At 39.3% G+C, this 14,253-nt stretch overlaps 1 pseudogene; it reads right to left on the minus strand.

Annotated features, from left to right (window-relative positions):
* Positions 1 to 5,461: 5,461 nt before the first annotated feature.
* On the minus strand, positions 5,462 to 5,579 carry LOC112485603 (annotated as a pseudogene).
* Positions 5,580 to 14,253: the final 8,674 nt, after the last annotated feature.

A 14,253-nucleotide genomic window follows, 5' to 3' on the forward strand; every position in this document is an offset into this window, starting at 1 on the left:
GTTTTACCTACATCAAAAATTAGCTCCCCCTAGAAGCTAAGGCCAGACACCTATGAGTCATGCTTGTTTCCTCCTTTTCTATCACCTTCTTCTCCCTAAATCCACTAACAAATCCCATCCCTGATCTGTGAGCTCTTCCCCTTCTCCAAGTCATCATTCCTGGTCAACAATCCTTGTCTCTTATCTCTAACAAAAGGCAGCAGCTAATTCAAATAAGCTTCTGGCATTAAATTCATGACAATTAGTGAGGTCTCTTACACTGGAGCTACCAATGCTACAGGGACATATCCTCTGATGTTAGGGGGAGAGTCCCTCACTCTCTTAGAGATCCTCTTGTCTTCCTGACTCCCGTCATCCTTCATTCATCCTCCAAAAAGTAATTTTTTTCCCATTAATTATTATATTTCTTCTATTTTACAGAAAGGAAAACAATAGTGATATGATCTTTAAAACAATTTGTTGCAGACAAAACCACCAAAAACAATACAGAAATCAAAGGAAATAGCAATAAAATTCTCCATTTTGGGAAGGGAGAAAAATATAACTACAAAAGCATTCCTTTCCTTTTTTCTCTCTGCCACCCAAGTTCTAGTTGTACTTGACAAGGCCAAACTAAACTTTCTGCCTTGTTTGGAACTGCAAGGATTTTCCCATCCTTCTCTTTTCCCAGACCACAGCAGTCGCCTTCTGGCATAGCTGGTTTACTTCAACCGTTTATTGTAAAATCCCATTGGATTTCTCTCCCCATTTTCTCTAAAGAATGTGATATGAGTACATATTTCAGTGCCAAAAAAGGAAACTTTAGTTGATTTTTTTTTATCACTGATTACTACTCAGTAAAGTTGGAGCACTCCAAGATTTAAAAAAAAAAAAGAATCTTTCTTTCATACGTGTTTTCATTTGGTGGGAACTATGCATTCATCTTTCTGTTGTGGGTACCGTGGAAGAGGTCGTGGGAGGCTGTCTGAAGTACTAACAAGTTGCTCTATTAAATGGTGGTCTCAGCTGGTTTTGCTTTATTGACTGTTTCATTCATTTCCTTAGCGTTTCTGCAATTTGAAGCATTTCTATTCATGCAAAGGAAGACCCGTATAGCAGTTATGCACACGGTTGTTCTGAAGCCAGTTGCTTGGGTTTAAATCTCAGCCTGGCTACTTCTTAGCCGTGTGACCATGGGCAAGTTACTTAACCGTTACCTCTCATCCTGTTGATATAAGATTGAGATCTGCCCAGCACATTCTAAGTGCAAGGTAAGGGCTAGCTACATCTAAGGGCTGGTGGTGTACAACTGTTGCTGAGAATCAAGTGATAGGCAAGACTGACACCATCTTGCCCTGGGGAGCTTTCTTGCCATAAGACTTAAGCAAATGATTTAACATAAGCCTCAGTTTAACTATTTGTAATCAAGTGTCTCCCTCACAGGATCGTTGTGGGAATCACATGAGATATGCCAAGGAAAATGCTTAAATAGGGTATGGTGAATGTTAAACACTTGTTGTGAGCTAATATTGTCCAGCAAGACAGGTAGATAATGAAATGACTTAAAGAATACAATAACTTATGCTAGGAGAAGTTCAGGGCGCTATAGGAGCACCCACTGGGATCTTTAAATTGAGTCTTGATGATGCAGGGCAAATTTCCCCCAAGTGGGCCTGCACCGAGAGAGAGAGGGTTCTTTGACTGAGTGCAAGAAAGAATTAAAATGCCTACAAAAAGCAGCACAATTTACAATAGCCAAGATATGGAAGCAGCCTAAATATCCATCAACAGATGACTGGATAAAGAAGTTATGGATGGTTCATATATACAATGGAATATTAGTCATAAAAAAATGAAATCCTACCATTTGCAACAACATGGATGGACCTAGAGGTTATTATGCTGAGTGAACTAAGTCAGACAGAGAAAGATAAATACCACATGATTTCACTTATACGCAGAATCTAAGGAACGAAAGAACAAACTAATCAAAAACTGGCTCACAAATATAGAGGACAATCTGGTGACGGCCAGAGGGGACGGGTGTTAGGGGGGCTGGGAGAATGGGGTGAAGGGTTAAAGAAGTACAAATTAACAGTTGATAGATGGTCACAGGGATGGGGAACACGGCATAGGGAATGCAGTCAGTGGTAATGTAATGGCTAGGTGTAGAGCCAGAGGAGAGAAAGAGCAATTAGGGGGATCGTTTTATAAACTGTATAAATGTCTAACTGATGTATTGTATACTTGAAACGAATAAAATAAAATTTAAAACAAAACAACAAACAAAAGAAAGTTATAGTCAAAAGAAAAGAGAAAGGAAAAATCAAAGACAAAAAACCAAGACAGGAAAAAGGCCTGAATGTCAGGGAATCCATTTATATACCATTCTTAGTTTCTGTGAATTATAGTTTAAAGGCTTTGTTTACTCATTTTCCTTTGATATGAGCGTACAGTGAGAAAGGATGAAAGTATGTAGCATAAAATGGTAAGAATATGTAGTGCGAAAGGCCTCCTGGCAATTCCCAGCCTTCGATCCATAGGTTCCCCATGATTTTAGCCATAGGAAATGAATGATTTTGTGTAGGGCACAACTCTACACAAGACTCTGTTTTTCTGTTTTCCTTTTCTCAGTGTGGGGAAATAATTTGTTAGCAATCCCTGCTGAAATCTTCCTTTGTTCTGCGGGTTTCCTTAGGTCTAGCTGTAGGGCTGATCAGTGTATTGCAGTCTCTGAATATAGCTTGATTTAACATTTTAGTTCTCTTGCTTCTTCCCTACATTACAATGATTTTACCTTTTTAGAGGTGGAATCCCAAAGCGCAGAAAAAAGAGTTCCCAGAAGAGGAAATCAGAGAGCCTCACTGTTTTGAACATACTAAAGTTTAATACAGTGAAGAACAGGAGCTGAGAGTGGCAAATTTAAAGGAGTGGTAGTCAGAAATCAAGTAATAATAGACCTTTTCATCTATACTCTGAGTTGCACTTTATCATGAGAAATGGGAGAAATGGGAAGCCATGTATTGGGCTTAAGTAGGGAAATGATAAAACCAGAATGGCATTTTAGAAAGAGCCTGATGGCTGCAGAATGTGGAATGAAATGGAGAGGAACAAGGCTGGAGGCAGCACTCTCTTTGGAAAGCTGCTGCTGGTTCTAGGTTCTAAACGAGGGCTGGAAGGTGGAAACCTGGGACAGAATAATGACAAAGTGAGATGAGACCTGGCGTCTGTCTTTCCTTAGCTCTGCTTCTTCAGTGAGCACTTGACATATTGTTTGAAGTCTTCCTTTTTCCTATACAGATGCCAATTGATATGATAATTTCTGTGGCTCATCTCCTCTCACTTATTGCAGTGAGGAGTCTTACTCGTCCTCCTGAAACATCCCAAAACATCCTGCCTTGGCAACAGAGCTGGAGGAGAGTTCACCAGTGTTTGCTGGTTTGAGTGCTTAATTATTTCCCATAAAGAGAATAATTCTTAATCAATTATTGCTTGAGGCTTGTACCATTTGTTTTATATGCTGACATCTGGGGTTGCCCCCAGATATGTCATGCAACCTCAGTGCCATAGAGATGATGAGGATGGCAGATTTCCATCTAGAAGGTTAATGTTTACTTCCATGGAAGAAGTAGTACAAGTAATTCATAAAATAAAATAATGAGTTACAGACTTCTTCACCACCTGACTGTACTTTATCCAACTATTCTAGAACAGTTCCTTGGAGATGACTTATCTGCTGGACTGTGGAGAGGGTGTGCATAAACTCTTTCATGGGAGCCCAACCCACCCTAATCACCTAATCACCATCAGAGTTCAATGTGACTCATAATCCAATATAGAGGTGATGGGTTATAACAAAATACATGAGCAATGAATATCTTATTCAAATAAAGAAAAAAATGCTATTTTAAGGTCATTGGCCTCACTCTTATTTTCTCCTAAACTCTTATAGTATTTGGGGTTGAGAGAGTTTTATGAATTTTATTTCTATTGTCATTTGTGCTCAATAGAAGCCTTGATCAGAATAGCCTCAAGCAAAACTGTAATTAAACAAGGTGAATTGCGACATGTTCCACTTTTCAGTACTCTGTACTCCCAACCTTCAATGCCTTAACCTCTTGAAAGCAGGAAAATGAACTAATTCACCATAAAGTTTTAGTATGTGTGTCTTAGTGTAAAGTGGACCCAGGGAAGCAAAGGCAACTTCAGACACAGAGGGCCCAAGGAATTTGCTGAAAACCATGAATTTAGGGTCACGAAGATAACAGGAAAAAGCGCAAGTCAGAACCAGTTCGGTTCAAATCAATATCCAATCTGAGGGTCCTGAACAGCAGTCTTCCTCCCCATCTTCCCTCTGGCCCTCCGCTGTGCAACCTTAACATTTAACTTCACAAACTTCCAACCCCCTGACCTCTAAACGCCACTGCTGTACCAAGGTTCAACCCTCTGGTACTTATGCAAAAATCTCACAGACAGATTGGCGTAAATCATATCACTTAGAACTGCACCTGCTCCAAAATAATAAAATTAGAAATCTCTGTCTCAGAAAACACTGTCCTCAAACTTACACTTCAAGTTCATGGAGATGTCAGTCTTTACCCCTTTCCTAGCTTTATTTAGAGTCTCTCTTAATTCCATTCCCTCATTCGCTAAACTGAATTTATGTTATGCTAGACATCATTCTAGAGAAGTTGTTCTCATTCTTGGCTCTATACACTGGAATCATTCGGAGACCTTTAAAAAAATACTGTGCCTGGACTCACCCATTTAATTGGTTCATAGTGCAGTTGGAGTATCAGGGATTTATCTTACTATTCTACTTGCTCTACCAGGTCCTGGTTCTAGATGAAACCATCAAACTACTTTATCTATTCAAGCACGACATGTCCCTTCACAGCTGTGTTAAGCCTATAACTCTGCCAATTAGCTTCATTATAAATTTATGAGCTTCATTCTCAGCTTAGCTCTTGACACTGGCAAATTTTTACTTATCTTTCGCCAGCTTCCTTTTTCGTTTCTGATAGCAGCTATTTCACATCTTTATCTCCCTCTTAAAACGCCATATCAAGATTCTGCCTTTCTCTCTCTCAGCCAATGACTCAACTTCTTATTTTGACAAAGAAAATAGTAGTCATAGTAGTGAACTCCCTCAGCTCTCCTTTCCACCTTAATATTAAATAACTTTTCTTTTCCTTTTATCTTTAATTTCTCTCTCAGGCCAGATCCTTCTCTACTCTCTACAAATGTGCTCAAGCATCTGCCTATTGAACTTACTTAGAATCATTTATTCCCGCTCCCCTTTCTTTCACTGACATATATCTTGGAAGAATTCTCTATACTTGCAGCCTTCACCTGCATTTCTCCACTTGATCTTTTTGAATTTTTCTTTTCTTTTTTTTTTTTTAAAGAGAGGCAACTCTTGGTTGATCTCACAGGTTGTAAGCACCGTGTCAGCTTATAATCCTTTATTTTTTATTTTTTACACCTGCAGCACCTGGTCTTCCTAGGTGGTCTCCCATCCAAGTACTAACCAGGCCCAACCCTGCTTAGCTTCTGAGATCAGACGGGTTCGGGCTTGTTCAGGGTGGCATGGCGTAGACTCCTGAATTTCAATCTGACTTCCACTGCTATTATTTTACAGCTGTGCTCTCCAAACTTTTCCATGTCACAGCAACCAGAGAAAATTGTTATATTTATTTGGCTCCTTGAGGACAGCAATCAAGGTCACTCTACCCCTACCCCAACCATGTCAGGAACTTAAGGGGCTTATTCTTCAGCTCGCCTGCAGTCGTTCATGGATCACCAGCCTACCTTGGCTTACCAGGCAGGAAGCCCTCTTCCTCCGAAACTGCTCTGGTGAAGGACACCAGTGACCTCAATGACAAATGCAATGTCTGCTTCTCTGCCCTCATCAGTTCTGTAGCAGAGTTTATTGATTATGGGGATTTTTTACTTAAAATGATCACAGTTTGGTCAAGATAATACGGAATTGGTGGCCAGGATGTAAGTGGGGATGAGAAAAGCAGGCTACTTTCCTTTCACTGTCTGCTTGACTAAAGCCCAGTAATTTAGGAGAATTAACTGCCATTAACTCTGCCATTAACAAGCAATGCCTGGGATCCATGGTCAGATTACATGATCAGAGAAGGTCATTTCCCGCATGCAAAGGGCCCCAGAGCCTTCACTGACTAAGCAGTTGGTAAACCACAACTCTCAAGAATGATTTGGTGTATTACTGTATCCCTAGAATATTTTCACAAATTAATTCTAATTAATTAAGATTCCAAGCATGGATTATCTACATATTTCTGAAGAGAGGCCGCTTAGGGAGTCTTTACATTACAAGCCTTGGGATGATTTTTGTTGTGTGTGTGGTTTAACTTGGGATCGTCCAGGGCAAACCCTGATAACTGCTAGCCTTACCTTTGTGTTGGTTTCTCTTTTTATCTTAATTGGCCTTTACTATAAAGGTAAAGGTTTGGCCTGTCAAAAGAGCATTTTCCCACCAAAATAAGAGGGGATGGAGTATTAACAACTAAATTTTGAGGTCACTGGTCTCTTCGGTTTGTCTTATTATCACTATTCCCAACTGTGCTGCAGATGTTGGAGTTCACCGCCTTAGAAATACCTTATCATAAATTCACCTGTCACGGACTTCTAAAACTTTAGGGAGTTGGCCCGTTTATTCTCCACTTGCCCTTTCAGATCCATTCTCACCCTTCTCAGCTCTTTTCTGTACCCCTGGACACTGCACCTTTACCTACTGCATCGTCTGGACTTCCTCATCCATCAACTTGAAGTTAGGGTCAGTCACCAGCAAGAAATCTGAAGGCAGGAGGAGAGAGGTCAGAATCATTGTTCTCCCTCTCTCTCCTCTTGCTGCAGTTCTGAGGGGCTACATTCCTCCACCTAAGGCCCCTCTCCTGTCTGGCAGCCCCTTTTCCACAGTGATAGCTCCTAACTGGCCCCCAAAACATCTTTCCCTGCTCACCCCGCTCCTGTCCTAGAGGTGGTAATGACTTCCCAGTGTCCCTGGGTGCTTCATCATTCTTGTATCTTTGTGCTGACCTCTCTGACTAGACTTTATAAATAGTCTCTTCATTAAACCCTTTTTAGTTACACTTTTTGGGTATGCCATCTTTTTCTTGCTAAGACCCTGACTATATAAGTACATGTATAATCATATGCCTATGGTTCAACATTTTGCTTAATATAATTACTATTATCTCATGTTTTGCTCTTAACTTTTGCTATTGATTTAGTTATCTACCAAATTACTTAGCATGTTTCAAAGGGTGCTGTCCTGGGGATGAAGGGGCAGTGGGAAGACAGAAGTTAGCCTGTCGACACTGGTAGACACAATTAAAGTGGATTCTAAGCAGATTGGTATGCTGTCTGTTAGTTGGATTGAAAATCTTTGAAAACAAATGTGAAGTAAGTACATTAAGTTTTAAGTGAATTCCAAGTGAAATATGATTACATTGTTAGAATGTAATTCTAATGTGTTTATCTTAGTTTACTAACTGTATCGAGAACAATTTGAAACCAGATATATATGCCACACCTTTGTCTCCCTTATAAAACTCAGCATGAAGTAGGTAGTACTTGATAAAGTCTATGGGAGAGATGGTCTCAAAATGGGTGAAAAGTGTAATTAATGAAATGTATTTATTGAGTAGGGTTGCTATAAACAGGTTACTAAGTGGAGAAACCTAGAATACATATAATAAAAGTAAGATAAAATTTTTGCTTCAAATTTAACTAAAAGAAAAGTAAATATAAGGAAAGAAACCAGACCAGAGGAAGAGGGGTTAAAAGAAAGACAGGATTAATTTATGAGGACTAGATAAAAAAAAAAGATGGGGGAGGGCAAAGGCAGGAATGAATGAAGAATGAGGGGTTGGGTGTGTGTGTGTGTGTGTGTGTGTGTCTGTGTGTGTGTGTGTATGTGTGTGTGTTAGGGAGGGGGTTATGTCAAGAAATTAAATAGAAACTGCATTTTAAAAACACAAAGGAAAATATGAAATGTTTTAAAAATATGTTATATGTAATTACTTCCTTCTGAATCTTAAAGCATTTGATCTTAAATACTGAATACAGACTAAGGAGTCATTGAAATTTGATTTAAGAGGATGTCATAAAGATATCATAAATCAATTAATGATATATGAAAGTACTCTGGTTCTTTTGAGTAACAACATTAGTATAAAAGCCAGGATTATTTCATGTTGAATTTATAGATTGCATATATATAATATATATTTTAATGCCTGTTGTCTGAAAACACATCTAAGATTACAAGAGTTGAAGAAACTGAGAGGTCAAAGATTTTTGTCTATTATTACTCATCTTTTATATATCTTTATCTCTGACTATATTTGACTAGGAAGCTGTAAAGATGTTTGGTATAGTGTTTATTACATATTCGAGGTCACTGACTGGGTAGTTTCGAGTAGAAAGCACATCACTATGCAATTATTACCTACCCTAAATTATGGAAAAGGCTTAGATCAACAGGCGGACTTTGTACCTTTCTTGTTAGGCATTTTAATTAAAGCTAACAGCTGAAAAGTTAGGTCTACATAAAGTTAGCATGTCCTCTTGCAATATCATCCTTCTTTGCATTTTAAATTAGGAAAAAATAGTCTTTTAATTTGCAGTTCAAGTCTCATCCCTTTTAAGGAGGGCCAGTTTGAGTAAGGTGATATGATCATTTAAAGTACCCTAATAAACTGTATGGAGGAGGATGTATGTATGTGTGTACATTCTAATTGGAATAGAACCAGGGGAAACAATTGGAGAGGAAGCCAATGAAGAAAGTAGGTGCAGCCTGGGAGACTAGCAGGCTGTCTTACAGAGAGTCACTTTCTTGGTATGGACACCAATCTGTGACCTCTGGTCTTTGGTTTGTTTGGTAGGCTTAAAATTCAACTGTGCTGAAATAGCAAGGTGACTAGCTTTGTAGACTGAGTCACAAGAATTACAGTCACGAAACCCTCTAAACATCAGGATATAACTATTAAATAAAAAAATAGACTAGAACTTAGACCAGTGATTGTCCAACAGAGAAGGAGGTTGGAAGTGGGAATGGTAGGGGATGACCCTCCCTATTAAGAAGGAGCCTCAGTCTCTCTAGGGAAGCTGTTTAATGCTACTTAAGTCTCCTTTATCCTCTCCTCCCTCCTCCCTCTTACCCAACCCCAAACAGCCCTAAAATTCTGATAGCCACTTCTAAAATGTCATGGTCCTTGATTGAAAACTATGGCTAATATTTCTTTAGGGAGGATGTAATTTGCTCAACTACATTGTGGGGAGCGGGGACGGGTGGTGGTGGTAGAGAATCACTGCCTTAGGCTAAAATTTTCCAAATTTTTCTCAACATAAGAATGATCTCAGGCACTTACTTTAAATGGTATCTGAAATCATTCCCTTGAAGATTCATGTGGGTCTCACATGATAATCCTTATGTAACTGGCAAGTTTGGGCAATGTTGCTCCAGACTAATCAATCTGAGAATCAAATCATTGTCATCACGCAAGCCTCCTTTTTGCTGCTGCTGAATTTTCCAAGGTGCCTGTTCCCACTATCCTCCAGGAAACTGAGAACTTTATCTGTCATTTCTCATGTGGCCCCAATGCTTACCCCTCCGTGGGGGAAATGAAGGTCATACAGTAAAAACAAAGCAATCTCAATGTTAGTCAGTCAAGTATAGAACCCCAGAGGTTAGACCAGTTCTTACTTCTGTTTCAGGTACTATATTTCAACCAACCAGATGCCCCCGAGTGATGAATATTTTGTACTGTTCTCTCCAGCCCAATCAATTTACTCCCTTTCCACTCCTGCTCCACCACAGCTGTATTCTACCCTAACAGACCTCTCTTGATCAGCAGAGTGTGGCCTCCTAACCTCCACCCCTACCAGAATTCTATCTTCCCCAAGAAGGACCACTCAGTACTTTTAAACCAATTTCCTCCTGCTTATTCCCAACATATTGGTCATGATTCGTCATAATCAAGTATATCTAAGTACAGCTGCTTAGAGGCAGGTTAGTGTTTTCTGGATCCTGAGAGAGGAAAAAGGGGAGGGGCAGGAATCCTCACAGTAGTTTGGTCTCTGAATGAAGCAGCTAATATTAAATGAGACCATTTGTACTGATTAACCTCCTCTTGACATATCTCCTGCACTTTATTATGCTAAATAAGTATGTCTTCATTGTAGCCTTAAGTTATATTACACAAGACTACTTTCTACTATCCTAGCTTCAGGAAAGGATCAAGCCGTCAGCTCCAGAAAAGGTAGGGGTTGAGTTTAGGAAGAAAACCTTCCCAGCCCCACTCACAGGTCTATTTCATCTGCATACGTTTATTTCCATAATGCTATGGGATTTATTTTCTCTGATCTTCCTGACTCTACCCATCACTCCCTAACCCTTCCCATGTATCCTCTGAAATCCCTACTTTATGATTGCAAACTCTCCAATGTGCTCAATCGTTCCTTGGAATATTCCCTGTATTTTTTGGTCTTAACTGAAATCTGGGGACATACTTTCTCTGGGGCCTGGTGAGGGTGTCTGATTATCTTCTCACACTCTATGTACCTTGAGTTGAAAGGTAAAGTCTATGTCCCTTTGATTTCTAGAGATTCTTCTGGACCAAGGTTAAGCCAGGCTTTAGTGAAATGGCCCTCTCCTTTGAGGCATTCACATCTGCTATGCCATCTTCTTCCTCTGCTCATTCCAACTTATTATTAATTGTTTGGCACCTGATGTACAGTCTTTTCCACCTCTGGTCTGGCCATCATTCTGGGTATCCATGATAATTACTCTTCTAATGCCCTGAACTCTGAAGTGACTTCTTTTTCTTTTCCTTTCCTCTACCTCGCTCATCCGCTCACAGCCACATTCCAGGCCCTGCCATTGACTCAAACTGCCAGATAAACAGTTCGTACACTTCACCACCTGATCTCTTATGCTTCCAAATTCTCCCATCGATTATCCCTGGTTCACATAATCTACAGTGTCTCCAGCATCCCTCAGCCATCGATCCTTTTACTTTTCTTTTATCCTTTGGCCTTCTCCTTCCTCTCTTTGCCTCTCTCCTGACATCTTTTATTCCCCATTCTATTGTTTCATTGACACTATCCCAGACTCCCTCCCTCCTTTACCTATCTGTCCCATCTACCGCCTCCATTCTCTGTGCCATGCCCAAGCGGCTGAGTGCTGCTGGAGAAGGACACTCTTGGTAACTCTCTGGCCACAACTTCAATTCAGTCTTCTGTGCCATTTGTCAAATTTATGAAGTTTCGCTAGTGAATGCATGTTCTTACTCTCCAGAGTGGCTACCTCAAGCTGTTCCTTTTCTTTTTAACACCTCCATTGTGTTCCACTTCCTTATTTTCACTTGATGATGTCACCTTGTGGTCAGCAGAATGGGTCCCCCAAAATGTCCACACCCTAATCCCTGGAGCCTGTGAAATATGTTACATTACAAAAGGACGTTGCAGATGTAATTAGGATCATGGATCTTAAGATAGAAAAATAATCCAGAAAGAGCCTAGGTGATCCAGGTGGGCTCAATTTAATTCCATGAATCATTAAAAACAGAGAACTTTCTCCAGCTGAGGCAGAGATGAGACAGGAAGTCAGAAAGATTCCGTGCAGAAGGATTCAACACATTGTTCCTGGCTCTGGGACAGATGATTTTAGCTGCTAACGGTGGCCCACAGCTGACGGCCAACAGGGAAATAGAGACCTTGGTTCAGCCACTGGAGGGAATTTGATTCTGCTAATAAACTGAATGAGTTTGGAAGCTTGCTAGAGCTTGCTGATAAAAACCTAACCAACCTTGCTTTCAGCCTTGTGAACCCCAGAGCTGAGAAACCAGGAGAGAAGTCTGTGGGACTTCTGACCTGCAGAACTGTGAGATAATATATTTGTGTTGTTTTAAATAGTAAGTTTTTGATCATTTGTTATAGCTGCAATCGGAAACTAATACATACCTTCTAACTCACACAAAAAATAGAAGTATCAGAAGAAATAATTTCAACTTTCTGTGAGCAGTCTATGAACAAAACTGTGTCATTCTCATGCTTTTCTATTTATATTTGTCCCTCTTGTATTGGAGATGCAATTTCTTCTCATCTCTCAGGCCATTTTTTTCCATCTATTTTCTGGATACCATCTCCTCCAGACTTCTCCTGAACCTTGACTACTGATTGTCCTCCCCATTATCTCTTTCCTCATCTCCTTTACTGATTCCTTCCCATCAGCATTCAATCAATTATGGAACATTTTTATCACCCCAGTACCCTGTACTCATTTAGCAATCACTCTTCATTTCCCACCAACCCAAACTGTACTTTATGAATTTATTCTGGTAATACTTTGGAACTCCTTATAGATCAGCACCCCAGGAAGCCTATTCACTGGTCCCCTACTGAGCTCTTCCTTACCCCACTCCATCAGAGCTGCGCTCCACCATAGCATAACCAAACTCCCTCTGGTTAAGGTCAACGAACCTCCATGTCACCAAATCCAATGGACTTTTTTAGTCTTTATTTTACTTTGCTCTCTCAGGAGTATTTGATGTAGATGACCATTCCACCTTCCTTAACAAGTCTTTTTTTTGGTTTCCTTGACAGTATATTCTCTTGATTTTCTTCCTATCTCTCAAGTTATGTATTTTCAGGCTAATCTGCAGTGTTCTTCTTTATCAAGCCTATATGTTGGGCTCTCTCTTAGACTTCTCCTCATTTCACTTGTACTCATTCTAAGCACTCTCATTTTTTCTTATGGCTTTCTTATTATCTATGCTGACTATTCTCAAATGTATAGCATTAGTTCATGCTTCTTTTCTGAGTTCCAGACTAATATTATCAGCTGCCCATTTAATATCTCCATTTACACACCACACATCTCAAACTCATCATGTTCAAAACTCATCATCTTCCTCCACAAACTTGTTCCTACCTTGACATTCCCTGTCTTGTGTAGTAAAAGGCAGTACAATCTAACCAAGAGCTCAAGTAAACAAATAAAAAAAGTAGGAGTTCTTTTTGGCTCTATCCCCATATCTAATTGATCTGCAAATTCTATCCATTATACTTCAAGTCCTCTTTGCTTCTTATATTGTTATCGTCACTTTCCTAACCTAGACCACTGCCATCTTGTACTTGAACTGCTGCAAAGCTGCTTATTGCTCTCTCTACACCCTCCCCATCTTGCTCCAGTCCAGAAGAGCACAGAAAATAATACTAATGAGATGTGGCACATAGTACCTCTCATTTACTTTTTTCAATACCCAAAACACTTTAATTAGAACATTTGTATACATAGTATAGTAGTACTAACTATAAAAAAAGATAGTCCAAGAGTTTTCATTAATAAAAATAATGTAAAAATATTATACTAAACTGCTCCCAAATTAATAATTAGGCTACTAGATTTCAGATTAATTTCAATATACACTACACATGCACAAGCATATACATTTTTTGGCACACTGTGGAGCCACTAATATGATAATTGTGAGGAAAGAGCATATAATATAATGCTAGAGTTAAAAAAAAAAAACAATAAGAATCATAAGTATGATGTTGTCGAAATTATCTAAAATAATAGAAATCAGACACCAAATCTTTGTGTCTTTGGTTTTATTGTTTTTCTTCATTTCCAATAGCTCTATAATATGGCAGTATACCTTATATTTTGATAAAATTTAAAATAAATGTTTTAAAAACTAAAAACTAAAAAAGTAAGATTGTTGTTACAGCAGAAGAATTATATCAGTGTAGATGCAATTTAAGGAATAGTGGTCAAAGTATGAACTTTGGGGCCAGAAAGTCCTGGTTTTATGCCTTGATAATGCCAATTGAGTGTGATCTCAAGAAAATGACCTCTCTTGCCTTTTGTTACCTCATATGTAGAGGAGGGCATTATGAATACTTACCTTTGAAGGTTGCTGAAAGGATTAAATGAAATAATATGGGTAAAGCAATTTGCATGGTCCCCGGCATACAATAAGTACTCAGTTAATGGTAGGCGTTTGCTCTTCAGATGGGCCTGGTTTCAGTATCTGAAACCTCAAGTCCACAGAGTGAGCAGCCTTAATCTCTAGTCATTCTGGGTGTTATTGTCTCTCTAACTACACAGTAAGCTCCCCTATGTCGTGGACTCATTGTAAGTTCCAATATTGCTTGTGTTGTTTTCAATTACAAAAGTAATGCAGGCTCGTTGAAAAATAGTCCAGAAATACAAGTTTCCCCTCTCACACTCTT

Source organism: Pteropus alecto, unplaced genomic scaffold (assembly GCF_000325575.1).
Source record: "Pteropus alecto unplaced genomic scaffold, ASM32557v1 scaffold5, whole genome shotgun sequence".
Taxonomy (NCBI): domain Eukaryota; kingdom Metazoa; phylum Chordata; class Mammalia; order Chiroptera; family Pteropodidae; genus Pteropus; species Pteropus alecto.